This window comes from Coregonus lavaretus, assembly GCF_964263955.1.
Source record: "Coregonus lavaretus genome assembly, chromosome: 33".
Taxonomy (NCBI): Eukaryota; Metazoa; Chordata; class Actinopteri; order Salmoniformes; family Salmonidae; genus Coregonus; species Coregonus lavaretus.
The window spans coordinates 482,623-499,221 of record NC_140020.1 but is presented as its reverse complement, the minus strand read 5'-3'; the positions used below and the strand labels follow the sequence as shown (position 1 = coordinate 499,221).

The 16,599-nt window shown below is 47.7% G+C and overlaps 1 protein-coding gene across 1 annotated transcript in view; it reads left to right on the top strand.

Annotated features, from left to right (window-relative positions):
• The window catches only part of LOC311108827 (fibronectin type III domain-containing protein 4-like), a gene marked incomplete at both ends in the record, with an annotated part of 105,125 nt that overhangs the window by 41,309 nt on the left and 47,217 nt on the right, over positions 1–16,599 (top strand). The window lies entirely within an intron of this gene.

Genomic DNA, 16,599 nt, shown 5'->3' with positions numbered 1-16,599 from the left:
GCAATCTCTATTGCGCTCCACAGTGCCCTTTCACACCTGGACAAAAGGAACACCTACGTGAGAATGATATTCATTGACTACAGCTCAGCATTCAACACCATAGTGCCCTCAAAGCTCATCATTATGCTAAGGACCCTGGGACTAAACACCTCCCTCTGCAACTGGATCCTGGACTTCCTGACGGGCCGCCCCCAGGGAGTAAGGGTAACAGAACATCCACCACGCCGATCCTCAACACGGGGGCCCCTCAGGGGTGCGTGCTCAGTCCCCTCCTGTACTCCCTGTTCACTCATGACTGCAAGGACAGGCACGACTCCAACACCATCATTAAGTTTGCCGATGACACAACAGTGGTAGGCCTGATCACCGACAACTACGAGACAGCCTATAGAGAGAAGGTCAGAGATCTGGCCGTGTGGTGCCAGGACAACAACCTCTCCTTCAACGTGATCAAGACAAAGGAGATGATTGTGGACTACAGGAAAAGGAGGACCGAGCACACCACCATTCTCATCGACGGGGAGGACCGAGCACACCACCATTCTCATCGACGGGGCTGTAGTGGAGCAGGTTGAGAGCTTCAAGTTCCTTGGTGTCCACATCACCAACCAACTATCATGGTCCAAACACACCAAGACAGTCGTGAAGAGGGCACGACAAATTCCCCCTAAGGAGACCGAAAATATTTGGCATGGGTCCTCAGATCCTCACAAGGTTCTACAGCTGCACCATCGAGAGCATCCTGACTGGTTGCATCACTGCCTGGTATGGCAACTGCTCTGCATCCGACCGCAAGGCGCTACAGAGGGTAGTGTGTACGGCCCATTACATCACTGGGGCCAAGCTTCCTGCCATCCAGGACCTCTATACCAGGCGGTGTCAGAGGAAGGCCCTCAAAATTGTCAAAGACTCCAGCCACCCTAGTCATAGACTGTTCTCTCTGCTACCGCACGGCAAGCGGTACCGGAGAGCCAAGTCTAGGTCCAAGAGGCTTCTAAACAGCTTCTATCCCCAAGCCATAAGACTTCAAATGGCTACCCAGACTATTTGCATTGCCCCCCCCCCCCCCCGTCTTTTACGCTGCTGCTACTCTCTGTTTATTATCTGTGCATAGTCACTTTAGTAACTCTACCTACATGTACATATTACCTCAATTACCTCAACTAACCAGTGCCCCCGCACATTGACTCTGTACCGGTACCCCCTGTATATAACATCCCTACTGTTATTTTATTTTTATTTATTTATTTTATTTTACTGCTGCTCTTTAATTAGTTTTATTTTTAATTTTTTTTCTATTTTAGGTATTCTTTCTTAAAACTGCATTGTTGGTTAAGGGCTTGTAAGCAAGCATTTCACAGTAATGTCTACACCTGCAAGCATTTCACGGTAATGTCTACACCTGTTGTATTCGCCGCATGTAACAAATACATTTTGATTTGATTTAAAGTCTAATTACTTACATTGTCAAAGTATACATATTTACAAAATGGTGGGACCAACAGCAATAATAATAGTAGTAGTGGAAATGGGATTACCATTAACAGCAACTACAACAACAATTTTAATGAGAATAACAATACATTAAAGCAACCTGACTGAGAAGACACATGACATGGTATGAAAGACTAAACTAAACAGGAAATATTATTGACATTACATTGCATTTTTCACTGGCTGTCCCTCAGGTTGTGGCAGGAGGACACATATTTGGCTGCCAAAATTGCACATTTTGGCTTTTCACCCAATAAATATTTGATTGATCTTTTATAGTTTCAAAGTTTCAAATTCTTTGTACTGAATGATAATTTTGGGAAAGAAAGATTCTCTTAGGTTGAGTATTTGTGTAATAGGAAATGCAGCTCTGTCTCTACCTCTCCCCGGGTTTCAGAGTGAGCACAGCCTGTCCTCTCTGGGCAGCCAGGTGTGTTCTAATGGAATTTTCTCTCTCTCTCTCTCTCTCTCTCTCTCTCTCTCTCTCTCTCTCTCTCTCTCTCTCTCTCTCTCTCTCTCTCTCTCTCTCTCTCTCTCTCTCTCTCTCTATCTCTCTCTGTCACGCCCTGACTCAGGGGACGTTTATTTGTTGAGTCAGGGTGTGCAGATTCCGTGTTATGTTAAGTTTTCTATGTTTAGTGTCTAGATCGTGTAGATCTATGTTGGCCAGGGTGGTTCCCAATCAGAGGCAGCTGTAGCTCGTTGTCTCTGATTGGGGACCATACTTAGGCAGCCGTTGGGCACCAGTCTGTGTGGGATCTTGTTCTGTATAGGTTTGTTTGGTGTAACCTTAAGACTTCACGTTTCGTTTGTTTGTTGTTTTGTCGTGTGTTCAGTACTTTAATAAAATGTACGCTTATCACGCTGCGCCTTGGTTCAACCAATCCTTAAACGATCGTGACAGAAGATCCCACCAACTAAGAACCAAGCAGCGTGTCCAGGAGCAGACAGCCTGGACCTGGGAGGAGATCCTGGACGGGAAGGGATCCTGGACTTGGGAGGAGATTCAGGCCGGAATGGATCGCCGTCCTTGGGAGGAGACTGCGCTATAGAGAGGAGCAGCGGCAACACAGAAGGTGCCGACCGAGGAGGAAGCCCGAGAGACAGCCCCAATAAATTTTTTTGGGGGGGCTAAATGTGTGGTTGGCGGAGCCTAGTGTTAGAGCAGAGCCAACTCCCCATAATCATGCTAAGAAGCGTGTGACTGGGCAGGCTCCTGTGCTAGCACCACGCACGTGTCGTGCGAAGATGGGCATTCAGCCAGGACGGGGTGTGCCGGCTCAACGCTCGTGGTCTCCAGTACGTCTCCTCGGTCCCGTATATCCTGCGCTGGTGCTACGTGCTGTATCGCCAGTACGAGTGCAAAGCCCCGTACGTCCTGTGCTAATGCCTCACACATATTGTGTGGAAGTAGGCATTCAGCCAGGACGGGTTGTGTCAGCTCTCCGCTCCAGACCTCCAGTCCGCCTCCACAGTCCGGTACGGCCCGTTCCTGCTCCCCGCACCAGGCCAGTGGTGCGTGTTCCTAGTACGGCCCGGCCCGTTCCTGCTCCCCGCACCAAGCCAGTGGTGCGTGTCGCCAGCCCGGTCCGGCCCGTTCCTGCTCCCCGCACCAAGTCAGTGGTGCGTGTTCCCAGTCCGGCCCGGCCCGTTCCTGTTCCCCGCACCAAGCCAGTGGTGCGTGTTCCCAGTCCGGCCCGGCCCGTTCCTGCTCCCCGCACCAAGCCAGTGGTGCGTGTTCCCAGTCCGGCCCGGCCTGTTCCTGTCCCTCGCACCAAGCCAGTGGTGCACGTCGCCAGCCCGGTCCGGCCTGTTCCTGTCCCTCGCGCCAAGCCAGTGGTGCGCGTCGCCAGCCCGGTCCGGCCTGTTCCTGCTCCCCGCACCAAGCCAGTGGTGCGCGTCGTCAGCCCGGTCCGGCCCGTTCCTGCTCCCCGCACCAAGCCAGTGGTGCGTGTGTCCAGTACTGGCTTGGTGCGGCGTCGCCAGCCCGGTCCGGCCTGTTCCTGTCCCTCGCACCAAGCCAGTGGTGCGCGTTGCCAGTCCGGTACGGCCCGTTCCTGCTCCCCGCACCAAGCCAGTGGTGCGCGTCGTCAGCCCGGTCCGGCCCGTACCTGCTCCCCGCACCAAGCCAGTGGTGCACGTCGTCAGCCCGGTCCGGCCCGTTCCTGCTCCCCGCACCAAGCCAGTGGTGCGTGTGTCCAGTCCGGCACGGCCCGTGCCTGTTCCACCGGTGCCTGGTCCGGCACCGGTCAGCTGCTCCACTCCGGAGCCAGAGCAATCCGCTCCATCGGGGTCCGGTCCAACTCCAGTCAGCGGATCCACTCCGGAGCCAGAGCAATCCGCTCCACTGGGGTCCAGTCCAGCTCCGGTCAGCCGCTCCACTCCGGAGCCAGAGAAGTCCGCTCTACCGGTGCCCAGTCCAGCTCCGGTCAGCGGATCCACTCCGGAGCCAGAGCAATCCGCTCCACCGGGGTCCAGTCCAGGTCCGGTCAGCCGCTCCACTCCGGAGCCAGAGAAGTCCGCTCCACCGGTGCCCAGTCCAGCTCCGGTCAGCGGATCTACTCCGGAGCCAGAGCAATCCGATCCACCGGGGTCCAGTCCAGCTCCGGTCAGCGGCTCCAGTCCGGAGCCTGTACAGTTCGATCCACCGTCGTCGGGTCCAGCTCCAGTCAGCGGTGCCAGACCAGACCAGGGGCACAACAGGGAGGTGGAGAGAAAGCGGTGGTCACGCCCGGAGCCGGATCTGCCTCCGAGGCGGAATGGCCACCCGGCCCCTACCCTGTTATGTTTATGTGGCGCGGTCGGAGTCCGCACCTTTGGGGGGGGGTACTGTCACGCCCTGACTCAGGGGACGTTTATTTGTTGAGTCAGGGTGTGCAGATTCCGTGTTATGTTAAGTTTTCTATGTTTAGTGTCTAGATCGTGTAGATCTATGTTGGCCAGGGTGGTTCCCAATCAGAGGCAGCTGTAGCTCGTTGTCTCTGATTGGGGACCATACTTAGGCAGCCGTTGGGCACCAGTCTGTGTGGGATCTTGTTCTGTATAGGTTTGTTTGGTGTTACCTTAAGACTTCACGTTTCGTTTGTTTGTTGTTTTGTCGTGTGTTCAGTACTTTAATAAAATGTACGCCTATCACGCTGCGCCTTGGTTCAACCAATCCTTAAACGATCGTGACACTCTCTCTCTCTCTCTCTCTCTCTCTCTCTCTCTCTCTCTCTCTCTCTCTCTCTCTCTTTTCACACATGGCTGCTCTATAACACATCATGGAAATTCCAAAACCAAGGTGTCGCGTTTTGGTGGCATGCTTTATTTCATGATTGAAGTAGTGATTGTGTGATTTAAGTAGTGATGGTGTGGTTTAAGTAGTGATGGTGTGATTTAAGTAGTGAGGGTGTGGTAGTCATTCAGGTTCTGTACAGTGAATCATCAATGTGGCTAGCATGGCCAGCAATAGAAAGGCTAGCATGATCAGGAATAGAAAGGCTAGCATGATCAACAATAGAAAGGCTAGCATGATCAGGAATAGAAAGGCTAGCATGATCAGGAATAGAAAGGCTAGCATGATCAGGAATAGAAAGGCTAGCATGATCAACAATAGAAAGGCTAGCATGATCAGGAATAGAAAGGCTAGCATGATCAGGAATAGAAAGACTATTATGATCAGGAATAGAAAGGCTAGCATGATCAGGAATAGAAAGACTAGCATGATCAGGAATAGAAAGGCTAGCATGATCAACAATAGAAAGGCTAGTATGATCAGGAATAGAAAGGCTAGCATGATCAACAATAGAAAGGCTAGTATGATCAGGAATAGAAAGACTAGCATGATCAGGAATAGAAAGGCTAGCATGATCAACAATAGAAAGGCTAGTATGATCAGGAATAGAAAGGCTAGTATGATCAGGAATAGAAAGGCTAGTATGATCAGGAATAGAAAGGCTAGCATGATCAACAATAGAAAGGCTAGTATGATCAGGAATAGAAAGACTAGCATGATCAGGAATAGAAAGGCTAGCATGATCAACAATAGAAAGGCTAGTATGATCAGGAATAGAAAGGCTAGTATGATCAGGAATAGAAAGGCTAGTATGATCAGGAATAGAAAGGCTAGCATGATCAGGAATAGAAAGGCTAGTATGATCAGGAATAGAAAGGCTAGTATGATCAGGAATAGAAAGGCTAGTATGATCAACAATAGAAAGGCTAGTATGATCAACAATAGAAAGGCTAGTATGATCAGGAATAGAAAGGCTAGCATGATCAGCAGAAGTGAAAGAGCTGAAGGAGACCCGTCTATTAATTTCTTTCACCATTTCACTTGTCGACAGATGTGCTGGGTGTCCGAGATTACAAAGGTTGGAGGCTCAAAAGGCTCTATGTGGCAAATGTTTGCTTGCGGAGCATTACAGGAATGAGGTGGCTATCCATAGCAAGCAAATTTCAATTGTGCGTGAACTTATGGGGAAAGCACAAATTGGAACATTCTCGTTCTCAACTCCTGTGGCTGGACGCAACTCGGGCCTGATGGATGTTTCCCCACCTTGTTATCTGTCCCTATCCGAATGGGCTGTGCTACCTGGAACTTGCCTGCCAAATAAATCGTCTCTATCTGCTTCTCCTCCTCCATCTTGTAGGGGAGTAGAGGGAGAACAGCAAGAGGATTGTTCCAATCAGCGCTGGTCCCATGTCACAAGTTGTCGAAACTGAAGGCAGCGGCATGCTGCTAAATGGACTAGAGTGTCTGCGAGAGGTCTGGAGCAGATCGACATGAAGAATAGCTTCGTCGCCCTGGTACCTTCGCCTTCATCGATGGGACTACGATAACTCCAACAGCGGCTTCGTCGTCGAGTTCGGCTCCTTTCCCTCGCTCTGTATCTGATGGGTCTCTGCCTGCTGTGGGAGGTCTGGACCTATCGCCGGGAGCAGCGGGCGTACGCTATCCTGCTTCCCGTGGACCCGTGAAAGGTTCAACGAACTGTGTGAGAGGTAAGAATGGGCGGATTTCTCCATTGCCTTCTCCGGCCGTTGTATTGGGCAGTTCAATGGTGAGAAATGTCTCAGTCCCTGGAGCAAAAACGTTGTGCTTTCCAGGAGCACGAGTACAGGACATCAATCAGCTGCTCCCAAACATTTTAAACCAGCATAGTTCATGTGGGATTCAATGACATTATGAACGGCAGCTCAGAACAGCTGAAGATGGATTTTAAAGAACTGATTGGGTCTCTGCTTGACACCAACACATGCCCCATAATACAGTGGGGAGAACAAGTATTTGATACACTGCCGATTTTGCAGGTTTTCCTACTTACAAAGCATGTAGAGGTCTGTAATTTTTATCATAGGTACACTTCAACTGTGAGAGATGGAATCTAAAACAAATATCTAGAAAATCACATTGTATGATTTTTAAGTAATTAATTTGCATTTTATTGCATGACATAAGTATTTGATCACCTACCAACCAGTAAGAATTCCAGCTCTCACAGACCTGTTAGTTTTTCTTTAAGAAGCCCTCCTGTTCTCCACTCATTACCTGTATTAACTGCACCTGTTTGAACTCGTTACCTGTATAAAAGACACCTGTCCATACACTCAATCAAACAGACTCCAACCTCTCCACAATGGCCAAGACCAGAGAGCTGTGTAAGGACATCAGGGATACAATTGTAGACCTGCACAAGGCTGGGATGGGCTACAGGACAATAGGCAAGCAGCTTGGTGAGAAGGCAACAACTGTTGGTGCAATTATTAGAAAATGGAAGAAGTTCAAGATGACGGTCAATCACCCTCGGTCTGGGGCTCCATGCAAGATCTCACCTCGTGGGGCATCAATGATCATGAGGAAGGTGAGGGATCAGCCCAGAACTACATGGCAGGACCTGGTCAATGACCTGAAGAGAGCTGGGACCACAGTCTCAAAGAAAACCATTAGTAACACACTACGCCGTCATGGATTAAAATCCTGCAGCACACGCAAGGTCCCCCTGCTCAAGCCAGCGCATGTCCAGGCCCGTCTGAAGTTTGCCAATGACCATCTGGATGATCCAGAGGAGGAATGGGAGAAGGTCATGTGGTCTGATGAGACAAAAATAGAGCTTTTTGGTCTAAACTCCACTCGCCGTGTTTGGAGGAAGAAGAAGGATGAGTACAACCCCAAGAACACCATCCCAACCGTGAAGCATGGAGGTGGAAACATCATTCTTTGGGGATGCTTTTCTGCAAAGGGGACAGGACGACTGCACCGTATTGAGGGGAGGATGGATGGGGCCATGTATCGCGAGATCTTGGCCAACAACGTCCTTCCCTCAGTAAGAGCATTGAAGATGGGTCGTGGCTGGGTCTTCCAGCATGACAACGACCCGAAACACACAGCCAGGGTAACTAAGGAGTGGCTCCGTAAGAAGCATCTCAAGGTCCTGGAGTGGCCTAGCCAGTCTCCAGACCTGAACCCAATAGAAAATCTTTGGAGGGAGCTGAAAGTCTGTATTGCCCAACGACAGCCCCGAAACCTGAAGGATCTGGAGAAGGTCTGTATGGAGGAGTGGGCCAAAATCCCTGCTGCAGTGTGTGCAAACCTGGTCAAGACCTACAGGAAACGTATGATCTCTGTAATTGCAAACAAAGGTTTCTGTACCAAATATTAAGTTCTGCTTTTCTGATGTATCAAATACTTTTGTCATGCAATAAAATGCAAATTAATTACTTAAAAATCATACAATGTGATTTTACAGACCTCTACATGCTTTGTAAGTAGGAAAACCTGCAAAATCGGCAGTGTATCAAATACTTGTTCTCCCCACTGTATCTGGCCCTCTGCCCTCCCTAAATCATGGCATTGAACGTTTCAGCAGAATTTTAGCCCTCCACAACTGGCTACGTGATTATTGCAGCTCTGTGGGTGTAACATCTATTGACAATTGTGATACCTTCTGGAAACAAAGCTCGTTTTCTAAGGAGGATGGTATCCACCCAAATCATTTGGATTCCTGGATCCTATCCCAGCATTATAAGGCTGCGCTGAGACAATGACTTATCAATGACCCAAGCCCAGCTCAGTTAATCCCTACCATTGTGTCGCTGAGTTGACATAATGCTTCAGCAAATGTACATTATTCCAGGGGTGTTGGTAGACACAATGTAAGTAACCTAATTTATGTCCCTCTAACTGCCCTGAATGCCTCTGCTGATCCTACAGCTATTGTATGCAGTAATCATGTGCCTATGAACAAGAGTTATACTGTTAGCACTGAGCCGGTGTGCCCTTGGAGGAAGTCCACTGTGTGCAGCTCACCCTGCACAAACATAAATAACATGAGCATGTCTACTTCTGCTAAGCTTCCCAGTAAAGCAATGAAAACAATCAACCATCCCAGAAAAGTGCTAGAAATGGCCCACCTTAACATACAGTTGAAGTCGGAAGTTTACATACGCCTTAGCCAAATACATTTAAACTCAGTTTTTCACAATTCCTGACATTTAATCCTAGTAAAAAATTCCCTGTCTTAGGTCAGTTAGGATCACCACTTTATTTTAGGAATGTGAAATGTCAGAATAATAGTAGAGAGAATGATTTATTTCAGCTTTTATTTCTTTCATCACATTCCCAGTGGGTCATAAGTTTACATACACTCAATTAGTATTTGGTAGCATTGCCTTTAAATTGTTTAACTTGGGTCAAACATTTCGGGTAGCCTTCCACAAGCTTCCCACAATAAGTTGGGTGAATTTTGGCCCATTCCTTCTGTCAGAGCTGGTGTAACTGAGTCAGGTTTGTAGGCCTCTGTCACGCCCTGGCTCTGGGACTCTGTTATGTTGAGCCAGGGTGTGTAGTTTCCATGATTTTGTGTTCTAGGTTCATTATCTAGCTGATGTGTTTTCTATGTTGGCCGGTGTGGTTCTCAATCAGAGGCAACGTGAATCAGCTGTTGATTGTTGTCTCTGATTGGGAACCATACTTAGGCAGCCTGTTTTGCCACAGTGTTTGTGGGATCTTGTTCCGTGTTGGTTTTGTGTAGTGTAACCAAGGACGTCACGTTATCGTTTGTTGTTTTGTTCGTGTGGTGACTCAAATAAAAAAGTATGTTCACTTATCACGCTGCGCATTGGTCCACTGTATTCGACGATCGTGACAGCCTCCTTGCTGCTCGCACACGCTTTTTCAGTTCTGCCCACAAATGTTCTATAGGATTGATGTCAGGGCTTTGTGATGGCCACTCCAATACCTACTTTGTTGTCCTTAAACCATTTTGCCACAACTTTGGAAGTATGCTTGGCGTCATTGTCCATTTGGAAGACCCATTTGCAACCAAGCTTTAACTTCCTGACTGATGTCTTGAGATGATGCTTCAATATATCCACATAATTTTCCTTCCTCATGATAACATCTATTTTGTGAAGTGCACCAGTCCCTCCTGCAGCCAAGCACCCCCACAGCATGATGCTGCCACCCCCGTGCTTCACGGTTGGGAAGGTGTTCTTCGGCTTGCAAGTCCCCCCTTTTTCCTCCAAACATAACAGTGGTCATTATGGCCAAACAGTTCTATTTTTGTTTCATCAGACCAGAGGACATTTCTCCAAAAAGTACGATCTTTGTCCCCATGTGCAGTTGCAAACCATAGTCTGGCTTTTTTATGGCGGTTTTGGAGTAGTGGCTTCTTCCTTGCTGAGCGGCCTTTCAGGTTATGTCGATATAGGACTCGTTTTACTGTGGATATAGATACTTTTGTACCTGCTTCCTCCAGCATCTTCACAAGGTCCTTTGCTGTTGTTCTGGGATTTATTTGTACTTTTCGCACAAAATTACGTTCATCTCTAGGAGACAGAACAAATCTCCTTCCTGAGCGGTATGGCGGCTGTGTGGTCCCACATTCTTGGGCACAGGGACTATGGTGGTCTGCTTGAAACATGTAGGTATTACAGACTGGGTCAGGGAGAGGTTGAAAATGTCAGTGAAGACACTTACCAGCTGGTCAGCGCATGCTCTGAGTACTAGGGTTGAATGGCGGGAACCCGGTTACCGAGATTTACCGGGATTTACCGCCAGATACCACACTCTTTTCCCGGGATAAATAACTGCAAGAAACCGGTAAATTATAATAAATTATTTATATGAACAGCATGGCGTGAAATGGAACTGTTAAATGATATGCGATGTCTTAATCTGGCTTCTCTACGGCCTCTGTATGATGAATCATCAACGCTCAGGGTGAAGACCGACAGCCCATCTCAGTATGGAGAGCAGTTCACAATGCATGTAGACCTATCATCTCACCATGGTAACAATGCATGTAGACCTATCATCTCACCATGGTAACAATGCATGTAGACCTATCATCTCACCATGGTAACAATGCATGTAGACCTATCATCTCACCATGGTAACAATGCATGTAGACCTATCATCTCACCATGGTAACAATGCATGTAGACCTATCATCTCACCATGGTAACAATGCATGTAGACCTATCATCCCATCATGGTAACGTTGTTTCTTGTGACAGGTAGGGCTGCATTTGCTGCAGCATAGCCTATGCTACAGTATTATAAAGACAGACTGAGTGTCTAATTTACCCATCTCCATCTGGCATTCGGGAGTCACCTTGGTTTTTTAATTGTAAAGATGTATTTCTTTATTGCAGCTGCAGAGATTTAAAACAGCCTATGCTCGAATATCATTGCTTTAAATCAGTGTCATCTCTCTCACAGTCTTTCTCTCTCCATAAACTCCATTCAAATTGCGACTAAAATAGATCAAATCAAATCAAATCAAATTGTATTGGTCACATGCGCCGAATACAACAGGTGCAGACATTACAGTGAAATGCTTACTTACAGCCCTTAACCAACAGTGCATTTATTTTAAACAAAAAAAGTAAGAATAAAACAACAACAAAAAAAGTGTTGAGAAAAAAAGAGCAGAAGTAAAATAAAGTGACAGTAGGGAGGCTATATATACAGGGGGGTACCGTTGCAGAGTCAATGTGCGGGGGCACCGGCTAGTTGAGGTAGTTGAGGTAATATGTACATGTGGGTAGAGTTAAAGTGACTATGCATAAATACTTAACAGAGTAGCAGCAGCGTAAAAAGGATGGGGTGGGGGGGCAGTGCAAATAGTCCGGGTAGCCATGATTAGCTGTGCAGGAGTCTTATGGCTTGGGGGTAGAAGCTGTTGAGAAGTCTTTTGGACCTAGACTTGGCACTCCGGTACCGCTTGCCGTGCGGTAGCAGAGAGAACAGTCTATGACTAGGGTGGCTGGAGTCTTTGACAATTTTGAGGGCCTTCCTCTGACACCGCCTGGTATAGAGGTCCTGGATGGCAGGAAGCTTTGCCCCAGTGATGTACTGGGCCGTACGCACTACCCTCTGTAGTGCCTTGCGGTCAGAGGCCAAGCAGTTGCCATACCAGGCGGTGATGCAACCAGTCAGGATGCTCTCGATGGTGCAGCTGTAGAATTTTTTGAGGATCTGAGGACCCATGCCAAATCTTTTTAGTCTCCTGAGGGGGAATAGGCTTTGTCGTGCCCTCTTCACGACTGTCTTGGTGTGTTTGGACCATGATAGTTCGTTGGTGATGTGGACACCAAGGAACTTGAAGCTCTCAACCTGTTCCACTACAGCCCCGTCGATGAGAATGGGGGCGTGCTCAGTCCTCTTTTTTTTCCTGTAGTCCATAATCATCTCCTTTGTCTTGGTCACGTTGAGGGAGAGGTTGTTGTCCTGGCACCACACGGCCAGATCTCTGACCTCCTCCCTATAGGCTGTCTCATCGTTGTCGGTGATCAGGCCTACCACTGTTGTGTCGTCGGCAAACTTAATGATGGTGTTGGAGTCGTGCCTGGCCATGCAGTCATGGGTGAACAGAGAGTACAGGAGGGGACTGAGCACGCACCCCTGAGGGGCCCCCGTGTTGAGGATCAGTGTGGCAGATGTGTTGTTACCTACCCTTACCACCTGGGGGCGGCCCGTCAGGAAGTCCAGGATCCAGTTGCAGAGGGAGGTGTTAAGTCCCAGGATCCTTAGCTTAGTGATGAGCTTAGAGGGCACTATGGTGTTGAATGCTGAGCTGTAGTCAATGAATAGCATTCTCACGTAGGTGTTCCTCTTGTCCAGGTGGGAAAGGGCAGTGTGGAGTGCGATAGAGATTGCATCATCTGTGGATCTGTTGGGGCGGTATGCAAATTGGAGTGGGTCTAGGGTTTCTGGGATTATGCTGTTGATGTGAGCCATGACCAGTCTTTCAAAGCACTTCATGGCTACAGACGTCAGTGCTACGGGTCGGTAGTCATTTAGGCAGGTTATCTTAGAGTTCTTGGGCACGGGGACTATGGTGGTCTGCTTGAAACATGTTGGTATTACAGACTCAGTCAGGGACATGTTGAAAATGTCAGTGAAGACACTTGCCAGTTGGTCAGCACATGCTCGGAGTACACGTCCTGGTAATCCGTCTGGCCCTGCGGCCTTGTGAATGTTGACCTGCTTAAAAGTCTTACTCACATCGGCTACGGAGAGCGTGATCACATAGTCATCCGGAACAGCTGGTGCTCTCATGCATGCTTCAGTGTTGCTTGCCTCGAAGCGAGCATAGAAGTGGTTTAGCTCGTCTGGTAGGCTTGTGTCACTGGGCAGCTCGCGGCTGTGCTTCCCTTTGTAGTCTGTAATAGTTTTCAATCCTGTTCTAGATTGATATATAGCTGTAGGGCTATATTGATATATAGCCCTACAGTGCCTTGCAAAAGTATTCATCCCCCTTGGCGTTTTTCCTATTTTGTTGCATTACAACCTGTAATTTAAATGGATTTTGGGGGGGATTTCATGTAATGGACATACACATAATAGTCCAAATTGGTGAAGTGAAATGAAAAAAATGACTTGTTTCAATAAATTCTAAAAAATAAATAACGGAAAAGTGGTGCGTGCATATGTATTCACCCCCTTTGCTATGAAGCCCCTAGATAAGATCTGGTGCAACCAATTACCTTCAGAAGTCACATAATTAGTTAAATAAAGTCCACTTGTGTGCAATCTAAGTGTCACATGATCTCAGTATATATACACCTGTTCTGAAAGGCTTTAATTCTAAAATGACATTGAGTCATAAGTATTGACTGTACCCCGGTAAAACTTTTATTGTGAAGCACACAATTATTCCCAAAAGGCACCAGCGTGAGTGAGAAAGCTCTTGATGTTGATGTGATTCCTGCTTAGCTGTGATTAGAGAATTAAAACAAGATAAAGTACGTTATCCATTGTAACCCTTAGTTACTTAGTAACCCTTAGTTATTTAGTAACCCTTAGTTATTTAATTCTCGGCTATGTCACGCCCTGGCTCTGGGGACTCTTAAATGTTGAGCCAGGGTGTGGATTTTTCTATGTTTAGTTTTCTATGTTTTTATTCTAGATCGTTTAGATCTATGTTAGCCAGGGTGGTTCCCAATCAGAGGCAGCTGTAGCTCGTTGTCTCTGATTGGGGACCATACTTAGGCAGCCTGTTGGCACCAGTTAGTTTGTGGGATCTTGTTCCGTAAAGGTTTGTGTTGTTGTAACCTCAGGACTTCACGTATCGTTCGTTTTGTTGTTTTGTTCGTGTGTTGTGTACTAAATAAAACGTACGCTTATCACGCTGCGCCTTGGTTCCACGAGTCATCAGTCAACGTTCGTGACAGGCTAACTGTACAAGAACATTAGCCAGCAAGAATCCTCTCATCCGGAAGCAGTCTTTATTGTCGCAGGTGATTTTAACCAAGCACGTTTAAAACACCTTTTTCCAAAATATCACCTAACATGTATCCTGCCCCACGATAGGAAACAATGTGCCGGACCATGTACAGTGCTATGAAAAAGTATTTGCCCCCTTTCTAATTTTCTCTACTTTTGCATATTTGTGATATTGAATTTTATCAGATCTTCAACCAAAACCTAATATTAGATAAAGGGAACATAAGTGAACAAATAACACAACAATTGCATATTTATTTCATAAACAAAGTTATGCAACACCCAATTCCCCTGTGTGAAAAAGTAATTGCCCCCTTACACTCAATGACTGGTTGTGCCACCTTTAGCTGCAATGACTCCAACCACATGCTTCCTGTAAATGTTGATCAGTCTCTCACGTCGCTGTGGAGGAATTTTGGCCCACTCTTGCATGCAGAACTGTTTTAACTCAGTGACGTGTGGGTTTTCAAGCATGAACTGCTCGTTTCAAGTCCTGCCACAACATCTCAATTGGGATTAGGTCTGGACTTTGACTAGGCCATTCCAAAACTTCCAATTTGTTGCTTTTTAGCAATTTTCATGTAGACTTGATTGTGTGTTTTGGATCATTGTCTTGCTGCATGACCCAGCTGCGCTTCAGCTTCAGCTCACAGACGGATGGCCTGACATTCTCCTGTAGAATTCTCTGAAACAGAGCAGAATTCATGGTTCCTTCTATTAAGGCAAGTCGTCTTTTTCATAGCACTGTATATACAAACATCTGTGACGCGTACAAAGCCATCCCCCAACCCTACTTCGGCCAATCAGATCACGTCTCTCTGTTCCTACCCCCCGCCCACAAGCAGCATCTCAAGAGTGAGCCACCAACACAGAGAATAGTGAGGCGCTGGACTGAGGAGGCAGACTCAATACTGGATAGAGGAGGCAGACTCAATGCTGGACTGAGGAGGCAGACTCAATACTGGACTGAGGAGGCAGACTCAATGCTGGACTGAGGAGGCAGACTCAATACTGGACTGAGGAGGCAGACTCAATACTGGATAGAGGAGGCAGACTCAATACTGGACTGAGGAGGCAGACTCAATGCTGGACTGAGGAGGCAGACTCAATACTGGACAGAGGAGGCAGACTCAATACTGGACAGAGGAGGCAGACTCAATGCTGGACAGAGGAGGCAGACTCAATGCTGGACAGAGGAGGCAGACTCAATACTGGACTGAGGAGGCAGACTCAATACTGGACAGAGGAGGCAGACTCAATACTGGACTGAGGAGGCAGACTCAATACTGGATAGAGGAGGCAGACTCAATGCTGGATAGAGGAGGCAGACTCAATGCTGCATGACTGTATTGAGAATAGAATCATCCACCCAGGACTCATCCATCAACATTGAGGAATATACATTGTCAGTCACAGGCTTCATTAGGAAATGTGTAGATTATGTTGTAGCCACAATAACAATCTGGACAAACCCCAACCAAAAGGACCTGGATGAACGGAGACATGAACCCTGATGACTTGGTGGCACGTGATGCGTACAAGGAAAGCAGATATGAGCTCCACACATCCTTTAGGGATGCGAAGACAATACAGACTAAAACTTCAATTGATGTCCGACAACTCAGACTCATGTGTTGCACGTGGCAAGGACTACAGACTATCACGGACTACAAAATAAAATCCAGCTGTGTGGTTCCCACCCAAGCCTCCCTCCCAGATGACCTTAACACATTCTATGCTTGTTTTGAGGCAGACAATACCAAGCCATCCAGGAGGACTCTTGCTGCTCCAGACGACCAGGTGCTTTCGCTCTCCCGAGGTTGACGTGAGGAAAACTCACAAAGCCGCCGGCCCAGATGGCATCCCCATGGCCGCATCCTGGGATTATGTGCTGACCAGCTAGCGGGCACCTTCTCGGACATCTTCAACCTGTCCCTGTCCCAAGCTGTAGTTCCCACCTGCTTCAAGGAGACCACCATCATCCCAGTGCCAACGAAAAAACAAGGTGACATGCCCAAATGACCATCACCCTGTCGCACTCACACCGGTCATCATGAAGTGCTTCAAGAAGGTGGTCATGGCCCACATCAAAGCCACCATGCCAGGCACACTGGACCCACTCCAATCGGCCTACCGTTTACACAGATCCACAGAAGATGCCAATTCCATTGCTATTCACATGGTCGTAACACATCTGGACAAGAGGAACACCTGTGTGAAAATGCTGTTCGTTGACTACAGTTCAGCATTCAACACTATTGTTCCCTCCAAGATCGACACCAAGCTCAGAGCCCCTGGGTCTGGACACCACCCTCCGAAATTGGATCCTGGACTTCCTGACGGGCAGACCACAGGCTGTGAGGATTGGCAACAACACCTCCTCCACACTG